Source organism: Pteropus alecto, unplaced genomic scaffold (genome assembly GCF_000325575.1).
Source record: "Pteropus alecto unplaced genomic scaffold, ASM32557v1 scaffold63, whole genome shotgun sequence".
NCBI lineage: Eukaryota > Metazoa > Chordata > Mammalia > Chiroptera > Pteropodidae > Pteropus > Pteropus alecto.
In genome coordinates this window covers 7,128,267-7,138,870 of record NW_006434897.1, presented here as the reverse complement: position 1 = coordinate 7,138,870, position 10,604 = coordinate 7,128,267, and the positions used below count along the sequence as shown (strand labels likewise).

General features: G+C 31.0%; 1 pseudogene; it reads left to right on the top strand.

The window, feature by feature from the left end:
* The first annotated feature begins 8,534 nt into the window (after positions 1-8,534).
* On the top strand, positions 8,535-8,653 carry LOC112478935 (annotated as a pseudogene).
* The last annotated feature ends 1,951 nt before the right edge of the window (positions 8,654-10,604 follow it).

Below are 10,604 nucleotides of genomic sequence, written 5' to 3'. Positions count from 1 at the left end.
GTCGAATGGGAAAATATATTTGCAAGCAACACCTCCGATAATTACCTAATATCCAAAATATACAAAAAACTCATATAACTCAATAACAACAACAACAAAAATGATCCAATCAAAAAATGGGCAGAGAACTTGAACAGACACTTCTTCATAGAGGACATACAAATGGCCAACAAATATATGAAAAGATGCTCAATATCTCTAGCAATTAGGGAAATGCAAATCAAAACCACAATGAGATATCACCTCATACTTGATAGAATAGCTATAATCAACAGGATAAGTAATAACAAATGTTGGAGAGGATGTGGAGAAATAGGAACCTTCATACTTAATTGGTATAGCCACTGTGGAAAACAGTATGGAGGTTCCTCAAAAAAGAATTGATCCACTGTATGATTCAGCAATCCCTCTGCTGGGTATTTCAAAGACTTGAAAACTCATATCCGAAAAGATATTTGCACACCGATGTTTATAGCAGCATTATTCACAGTGGCCAGGACATGGAAGCAACCAATATCCTACAATAGATGTTTGGCTAAAGAAGCTGTGGTACATATATACAATGAAATATTACTCAGCCATAAGAAGATATAAAATACTGCCATTTGCGACAAATGGATGGACCTCGAGATAATCACGCTAAGCGAAATAAGCCAGACAGAAAAAGTTGAAAATCACATGATATCACTTATATGTGGGATATAAACCTAAAAGCAACAAATGAATAGGACAAACAGAGACTCATAGACATGGACAATGGACTAGTGGTTAACAGATGGTAGGGAGTGGGGGAGGAGGGTAGAGGTAGACGGGGCAAAGGGAGTCAAAATAGGGGCATAGGGGGAGGGCGAAGTGGGTAAAGGGGATCAAATATATGGTATCTGAAGGATCTCAATGTGCACACCTTTGACTACAGCTGCAGAAGTGTCCCTTTAGTTGTGACCCAATTTACTCTGGATAAGGGCAGAAATGGTTCACATTCCATTATTTGTAAAGTTACTTGCTGTCTGCTTTCATTATTTTTCCTACACTCATTTTATTTGTATTTAAATGTTTTAGGCAACTTAAGAACAAATGTACAAGATATAGTAAAATGAATTGCTTGATATTCATTACTTCATGTATATCAAGTACAGCAGTAAAACAAAAACACCCATGTATTTAACTTCTTTTTAGGTTTTTTTGCTTTTGTGATTTTTTTTTTTTTTTTGATACTTGCTTAACATGCATGTGCTGTAGAAATCATTAACAGGGAAATAACTTGAGATGATGGCTAACTTTGTTTAATGTCTTATGAAATTTTCATGAACAATCTAAGCATAATTGTTAAGAACACTTGTATTAAGTTCATGTAAGTGGAATAAAAGTTTTATGAATCTGTTTTTCAAAAAAGTCCATGATAATCACATAATAGAATATATAGATGTCAAATTATAATGTACATCTGAAAATTACATAATCGTATTAACCAATGATACCTCAATAAACTTAATTAAAAAAAGAAGTAAAGGAAACGAGTTTGGGTGGTGAACACAATAGAATATACAGATATCAAATTATAATGTACATCTGAAAATTACATAATCGTATTAACCAATGATACCTCAATAAACTTAATTAAAAAAAGAAGTAATTATGAGAATTAAATGGAACAATAATTATAAAATACCTAGAACACTAGGAAATACATTGTAGGTATTCAATAATTTTTTATTTCTTTTTTCTTCTTTTTCTTCCTTGCCTTTATTTTTCTTTGCAAGGAGATGGTGGTCAAGCAAGTCAAAATATTAGGTTAAGATTTTTAATGAAATAATTTATAATTTAATTTATTTAAATAATAATTACTGCAGAGTACTGTTTAGCATGAGAAACATTTTGCAAAGTTGAACAGAGGTTAAACAACTTTTCAGAGATTACAGCTACATTATGTCAGAACTAAATTAAAATCCAATTTTCATCATTTTTTTATTCTTCACACTTTGTCTTCAGAATTTGTTAGATTAAGGTACTCATATACTACCTAATGGCTTAAGCATTAATCTGCAAATATTTTCAATATTAATATGTTTAATTAACTGTTTCTTTTAAAGTAGAATTACATCTTTATCTCTGTGGAAACCGTGAACAGAAATGACACTACCATGTTTCAAAGTTATTTTTCAACTTTATTTGAAATATTTTAGTTATAATAAGCCATTAAGATTCATTAAAATTAAATCTGAAAGTTAAGTAATCTGATAGGCAGATAAGGCTTCATATCAATATTGTACTATTATAGTAACGATCAGGATGTATAGAATTACCTTTTCCTCTATTTTTATTGTGGAATTCTTATTCCTTATTTTTGTCCAAAATCTGTCAAAAATAACCATGAAAGTGAGTGATTATATTTGTATGTTTTCTAACATGGCCTTTTGTCAGCAAGATATTTTTGAAGCAAAACATATTCAAAGGAGAAAACGAATGGAAAGAAGGAAAAAGGAAAACAAAAGGAAAAAAAGGAAGGTAAACTGCATTCTGAAAGATAATGAGTTATAGCAGCTGAAGTACCTTAAAATGTAGTTCCAAAATATTTCAGAACAAATAGGGTGACAAACTATTTATTATATGTACCCAAATGTGCAAAAATAAAGCTAAGTAAAAGATTATCTTCTATAGATAGGACAGAACAACAATGGGGGCAATGCAGTGTGATCAGAATTTGGGATCAGAATTGAGTATATGAATAAGTGGAAGCTGATTTGTATTTCAGGGGCAAAAATGAAGAAGAATAATTCATGTTCCAAGAAAAAAAGGAAAACTTGAGAAGAGTCACAGACCTACTGGTAGTGGTATGTTTGGATTGAACATTGTGACAATTTCTTGAGTCATTAGTCAATACAACTTATAGAATATTCTGTGGCTCATGAAGGCTCACAGGGCTGGCTTTCCTACAAATTCATCAGTCTCTCTTAGCCACTCATGTAATGGAGTGATAATGCTTTGCAGACACTATGCGATAAATGAAAATTGAATGCATGGATGAATTAATGGATAAACAAATAACAAAAATGCATATAACCTTAAGAAAAGTAATTTACTTGTGAGCAAATAATTCCTATTTTAGATAATAATTGATTAATAGTCCCCATTACATATAACATTATCGAGATTATTTATAGCAATATAGAGAATATTTTTCAATATAAATTAAAACCCAACAAAATAGTATATGTTAGAAATATAGTAGGTACTTATTAATATAAACTTCCTAGAAACATTCCCCAGATGCATACATTTGTCAATTCGTCTAAAGCATTTTTGTTTTTCTTTTAGCTTTTTTATTTACAAAATGCCTGAAAGAAAGAAACTATGTTTTTATATGGGAAGTATAAAGATAGAAACAGAACAAAATATGCAAGTAGCAATTATGTCAAAAATTTTAATCAATGTTAGAAAACTTGTTTTCTTAGAATGAAATATGTAGTACTATCTGTAAGAAGATAGTCTTTCCAGAATCTTAAAAACGGAGAAAATCATTTTTGGAGCATGCACTCTGGTTTTATCAATTGTGATTTTGTTTTAAAATAAAGGATAGCATTTTATAAATATTGGAAGATTCGATTCTAGAATTCTAATCTAAACTGAATTTCAAAAAAAAAAAAGGCTTTCTGTCTGTATAGTCAGGTAAATTTATATCAGAAAGGTCTTAAATAAATGGAAAACCACATTTTGTCATTAGTACTTTTTCTTTTGTTTAGTTGAAGAAATATCTGCTTAATATTTTTAGGGTAATAGTGAAGCAAATACAGGCAAAATAAATCGCTACATAGATGCTTGATTTGACTCAATAATGAGGATGATGTTATAAGCCTACAAAGTTCTTAATTATCTTTTAAAGATTTCATGCTATATGACCAAAGAAGAATCAGTGAATACATGTAGATCAGCCTTCTAATGAAGAAGTTATAAGTTCAGTACCATTAACTCTGCCAGGCGTGAAAAGAAAATCAGAGGAAACTGAGGAAAATATTAAAGTTAGTTGTATAGCGAAAGAAAATGGGTGGTTTCAGAATTTTTGGACTAGGCCTCTAGAAGCCAAATTTAGCTTAAACTACACTTCTTTACTCCTTTGGTATTCAGCTAACAAAACCACCTGACAATCACTGGATCCCTCCTGCTGTTTAAAATGTCCAAAGAAAAGAAACATGACATTGTATCTTATTGTTTCATTTCAGTGAGTTTACTTTAAGGTCCTAAAAATAGGAGATAACATGATAAGAATTCCTAATAGCTTAGATATTATTTTCTATTTACTGCCTGCTTTTCTTTTTTCTCACAAAATGTCTTTTTGTCATCTTTTAAAATGATTGCTTATTTTTACTCGAAAAACTCATTTAAAATATGAAATTTCCTGTCTATAATATATATTATAAGAGGAATAAAACAAAATAACCCATTACTGAGTGTTTTTTAATGAACTTATAAACATTTTGGATAGCTAGTATTAGTGTTCAAGTTTTCAGTGTTCCTTGGATGGCATTGCCTTATAATAAATTATAATTTTCCATTTTTCGTTATTATATCTATGAAAAAATAAGGATTGTTTTGAATTGATAATAGCAAAACAGTCTAGAAGCACATAGAATAATAAAGCAAAATTATTTGATTTTAAAAAGTAGAAATCACTCTTAAACTAGATGATCTATATGTATAGGACTTGGCCATGAGTAATAGCATGGGCCAATACCTTAACAAATGAGAATAAAACCAAAAACGGAATCTAAAAGAGAAAAACTTTAAATCTATAGACTACTCATTTAAATTCATAGTGTAATCAATAAATATAAGTGGTTAATAAAGGGTAAACCTCTAGAATGTGTGTGTGTCTTTTAGTAACCATATTTAGAACATGCACAAATAACAACAGTACAAGTAAATTCATGCTTTAGAAAATATGAATCAATAGTCTTCTTATTAGACAAAGGACAATATATGACTATTCCAAATGCTTTCATTGCAAAAAGAGAAGGCACTTGCTCTACCCTTCTAGTTGTATGATTCATGAATCCTTTTGAAGAATAATGCCCGAAGCTTCAGAGTACTATTTTAAAGTCAGTATAGTGGAAAACACAGAAATGCCAGAAAATATACTTAAACTATAACTGTCTTAAATAGAAAATCGGTAAAATAAATTAGTCTTCACATGAAATATATAGATGGAGAAATAAGTATTCTCAAATTCATTATTTTGTATCTAACAAAAAAAAAACCTGGCTTAAATAATTTTCTTTTTTATTACAATTATACTTTAAATCAATTTACTAAAACTAGATATATTTAATAGATTTATATCCCCTCCTATAAGTTAAAGAACATTATTTGAGTATTATTCTGGAACTTATAATAACTCCTTTTCCAGTAAGATGAGGAATCTGAATTTCAGGAAGTATCGTGAATTCATTGGATTTTACTAGTATTCGTTAATGTGGTTTATTATATATATGCATGTAGGACCTTATGACGTAGTACAGTGATTTTTAATGTGTGTTTGGCAGAAAATTAAAATTTGTTACGTATTACTACTATGTTACCATAAAACACAATCTATAGTCAATAAGCTAGGAAAATATAGGATTAATCACTTCAAATGATTTCCTTCACTGCTGGACGTCAAAGAGCATTTAAAAATAACCAACTTTATTGAAAATATTCAAAATTGGTTTATCCTCTAAAGAGGTTAACAAGCTTACTTGACCAATATATCCTTTTCAGGTGGCATCTTAATAGAATCAGAATTCAACAGAAGTCCCTTTAGGAAAACATATTCCTTTGGAAAAAATCTTGGCCTCGTAGTACATACTGTGTTGGATTTCACTATCTGGAATTAACTACCTTCGGGACCTAATTTAGTCAATTAACTCGTTTCTGTTTTTGTAAAATCTTAAACCACCATTATATATTACATTTTGAAAATAAAATAAAATCGTATATGAATAAGCTTTAAGAAGAATGTGCCAAAATAAATGACATTGCCCTTTAAACTGAGGTAACATATTCTTTGTCTTGTGGCCTTTTTGGCACCTCAACATCCCAGACTTTAGCTGCACATTAGAATCACTCTGGGAACTTAAAAACGATCAATGTCCAGACCCTTTCATATATCAGTTAAATGAAGATCTTTGGGCTGAGGCCAGACATTGATGTTTTTAAAAGCTCTCGAGATGATTCTAATGTACACTGAGGGTTGTGAAACACTGTTGTAGACTATATCTGAAAGGAAAGAATTCATTCCTTTCAGCCCAATCAGAATTGTAAGAGAATGTATTGTATCAGACAGTGAAGCATGTCCTTTCTCTTACAATGTTATTTGACTCAACTTTATAGCCTATGCTAGTTACTGGGGTTCATCTGGCACAGATTCATGGTGATCTGGAACAGAATCTGGGAATAGGAGGTGAAAAGCAGATACAGCGGGCAGCAAGCGGAAGGTGACGGTGTTGATTCAGGTTGTTTTAGGGATGGTTGAACGAGGAAGAAAGTTAGATGAGTGTTTCTCAGCCATAAAGGGGAATATGGAAAAACATTTTACAATCACCCAAGGAGAGCTTCAAAATATTCATGCCTGGCTGATCCCTTTTCCTCCTCACCCATACATATCCTGTCTGATCCAATTGCCTTGGAAATTTTAACTCTCATCTCTGCATTGAGAAGCACTAGCCCAGAAATTTCAGTTCAAATTCAGGATCCTGGTGCTGGTGTGCATCATGCATATTGGTTAAAATATAGTTAATTGTGAAAATACAAATACTATGAGGAAAAATAACACTGCAGTTTATTTTTTACCTTGGAATAAAAAGTAAGACAATAAAGAAAGATTTTAGATATTTCGAAGGCCAGAGAAGGAATGAAAATAAATATTGAGTGGACTTGGGTGGTGAAGGAAAAACAAATGGCTTTCAATATATTTGAGGTATTGAAGGCATTTTTACTTATTTAATAACTTACCATCTACTTGAGTATTATAAGAAATGTCAGTGGTGGGCAGATATGTCCACATTTAGAGCTATAAAGAGAATAAGAGGTGCAGAAAAGAGTGTAGGGCCTGAAAAGATGTAATTTTATATGTCTATTGTCTATTGCCACTAAAGCTCAAGGGCCAGTTATGTATAAGATCATATATTCTTGTTCAAAAGAATATTAGCAATGGAATTATTACAACACTAGCTGAATTGTAGAAAGAGTAGTAAAGAGATCATTTTAACAGCATAGTCTCCCCCCTTTTCAAAACTAAACAAACAGCCAAACTTGATTAAGTTTATACTTTTCCAAGTTCCTAGTATTCTGGTTCAGTGTGAGTTAAATGAATTTGTTCTCTTAACAGCTTTTTTCTTCAAACAATTTTATTGTTCAGAATTATATTATCTGGAAACCCTTGCTCTTTCAGCAAGCCCTCGTATTGTAGCAGCCATAAATCAATAGTTCATATTGAATTTAGAGAAATACTGACTAACCCTATTGCTACAAGCCAAGATTTGCTTCTAACTAGCAATTAAATTGCCATGTAGGATAAAATCCATCTTTTAAAATCATCACCATAATTTTAGCTTATTTGATTCCAGACTTTGAAAATGTACTTACTGTTCAAATATACAGTTACTAAAAAATAAAATTCACAAAACTAAATCCAGGCTTCCTCGTCTAGCTTCTATCAAGTCATGGCAGCCTGGGAAGACTTTCTTATTGCAATGAGAGAGCAGAGGTGAGTTCTGAGTAACAAATAAAACAGAGATTTACTGACTCTAGTCAGTGCTGTGATTCATAACCTCGTCTGCTTTAAACCAAAGTTGTGCTAGTTGAGATATGGACGGAAGAGTATGGGAGGAAGTGCTGAAAGCTATGGACTGAGATGGCTTAAAGAGTATCTGAGAATCATAGAAATAGCATCCAGCTAGCAATCCTGATCAAACCTTGACTCGTGATACCCGCTTTCTAAAAGTAGTGAGTGATTTTTCTATATATCATCAACATTTTTCCAGATCTTCCCAAAGTATTCTTGAGTTGACAAAAAAAAAAAAAAAAAAATTACATCAGCAATCTCTTTATAAATGTTCATATATATGTTAATTAGATTAAAACTAATGCCAAAGTGTTTAAGAAGTAAAACATCTCAAGGGCACTTTGGTATTTAAGACAGTGTAAGGGATTGTGTGAAGGGCGGTAACAGTTGGGTAGGTGGGCTGGGATCTGTTTCAAGACGTTTTCTCCATATGGAACAAGATAGCCTCAATAAAACTCATAAAACTATAGAAATGCTGGTCATCCAAAATTTACTCAGATGTGCGTTATGCTTTAGAACCAATGTTCTAAAAATTTACTTTCCCTTTGAAGAGATAAGCACATAATGTAATTATTATTTGTACTAAAAAGAGTACAAGAAATATTTAACTATTTTGTTTTCCTCTAACATTGAAGGATATCTAAACTTCATTGACTTTTTAAAGAGAGATGAATGAAAATTATTGAAACTCTAAACACATGAGGATAAAAAAATCGTCTACGGCCATACCATCCTGAACAAGCTGGATCCCATCTGATCTCGGAAGCTAAGCAGAGTCAGGCCTGGTTAGTACTTGGATGGGAGACCACCTAGGAAGACCAGGTGCTGTAGTCTTAAAAAATAAAAAAATAAGGGATTTTAAGCTGACACAGTCCTTGCAATCTGTGAGGTGAACCAAGGGTTGCCTAGCCTAAAAATAAATAAATAAATAAAATCAGTAATCAGCATGATGAATATAATATTTGTTCAATAGATAGATAGACATAAATAGATAAATATCATAAACAAATAAAGATATAAGTGAAAGCATCCATAGGTGTAATAAACTTGTGGAAACAATGAAATTTCAAGCCCTGGCATCTATTAAATATACTGCAGGAAACATGTGAATCCCACTGCTTTCTGCCCTTCATTGTGTCTAATGCAAAATCATTTGTTAATTGTATTGTTATTTCTCTCTACATGTTGTTTTTCTCTCACTATTTTGGGGATTTTCTTTGACTTTGTCTTTCAGCATTTGACTTAGATATATCTAGGTTCCCATATATTTGTGTTTATCCAACATGGGGTTTGTTGAGTTTCTTGGTCTATAAATTGATATTTTTTATATCAAATGTGAAAAAATTTTTATCCTTATTTCTTCAAATTTTTTTCTACCCCTTTATCTTTTTGTTATCTATCTGGCAGTCATATTGCATCCATATTTGTATGCTTGACATTTTTCTCACAAGTCTCTGAGCTTATTTTTTTAAATCATTTTTCTCCCTGTTCTTGAGATTGAATAATTTCCATTGATCAGTCTTCAAGTATAGTGATTTGTTTTTCTGTTTCCTCAAATATGTTATTGAGCTCATCTAATAAATTTTCCATTTCATTTATTATATTTTCAGTTCTGAAATTTCTATTTGGTTCTTTTTAAATATATTTCTATGTATTTACTCATATTCCCTATTCATTGAGTCACCATCGTCATATTTTAATTCCTTAAACATTATTCTCTTTAGTTCTTTGAGTATAGTTATAATAACTGCTTTGAAGTCTTTTTCCGATAAATCCAAATTCTGGGCCCTCTTACAGACAGTGTCTTTTTTTCTGAGTACGAGTTACACTTTTCTATTCATGTATGCATCTTGTGAATTTTTGTTGAAATCAATCCTTTTAGGTAAAATATTGTAGCAACTCCATATTCTGACTTTCCCCCTTGTCACACTTTTTATTGCTATTACTTATTTTGTTTACTTATTTGTTTAGAAACTTGTCAGTACTAAATATGTCAAAAACAAAGGAATAAACTTAAATAGGCTCTTAGTAGCCAAATGAGGTATAATTTGAGCATCAAAATAAATAATATAATCAGAATAGTATATTATAACATGTTAATACAAAAGAGAGAAGGTTACTCTTCTTCAGTAGAAGGCATTGACAGAAGAATACCAAATAATTACAGAATTAAAATATTGCTGTTTTGCAACTACCAATTTAATAAATGATTTAGGTTAGAAAAAGATGGTCAAAGAATGACAAAAGCATTGCTCAATTAAAACAATAATTAAATATCATTACATCCTTGTTAGAATGACTAAAATGAAAAAAAAATAACAGTATGAATTATTGGAAAAGACGTGGAAGAACAGGAAATCTCATCTATTGCTTGTGGGAATGCAAAATGGTATAGCTACCCTGGGGGATAATCTGGCAGTTTCTTATAAAACTAAACGTACTCTTATGATATGATCCAGCAATTACACTTCTATTTATCCAACTGATTTGAAAACTTATATTTACCAAAATTTTACATGCAAATGTTTTTAGCAATAATCATCAAAAAATGGAAAAGTCAAAATGTCCTTCAAAAGATAAATGTATAAAAATAAAAAATCCTGTCATACCTCTACACAATGTAACAACATTCAGTGATAAAGAGGAATGAATACAACAACATGAATGAATCTTAAATGCACATTGCTAAATGAAAGAAGCCTGTATGAAAAGGATACATTTTATATCATTTCACTTATATGATATTTTGGAAAAGAAAAAAACAGAAAAATAGAAAACATATCAG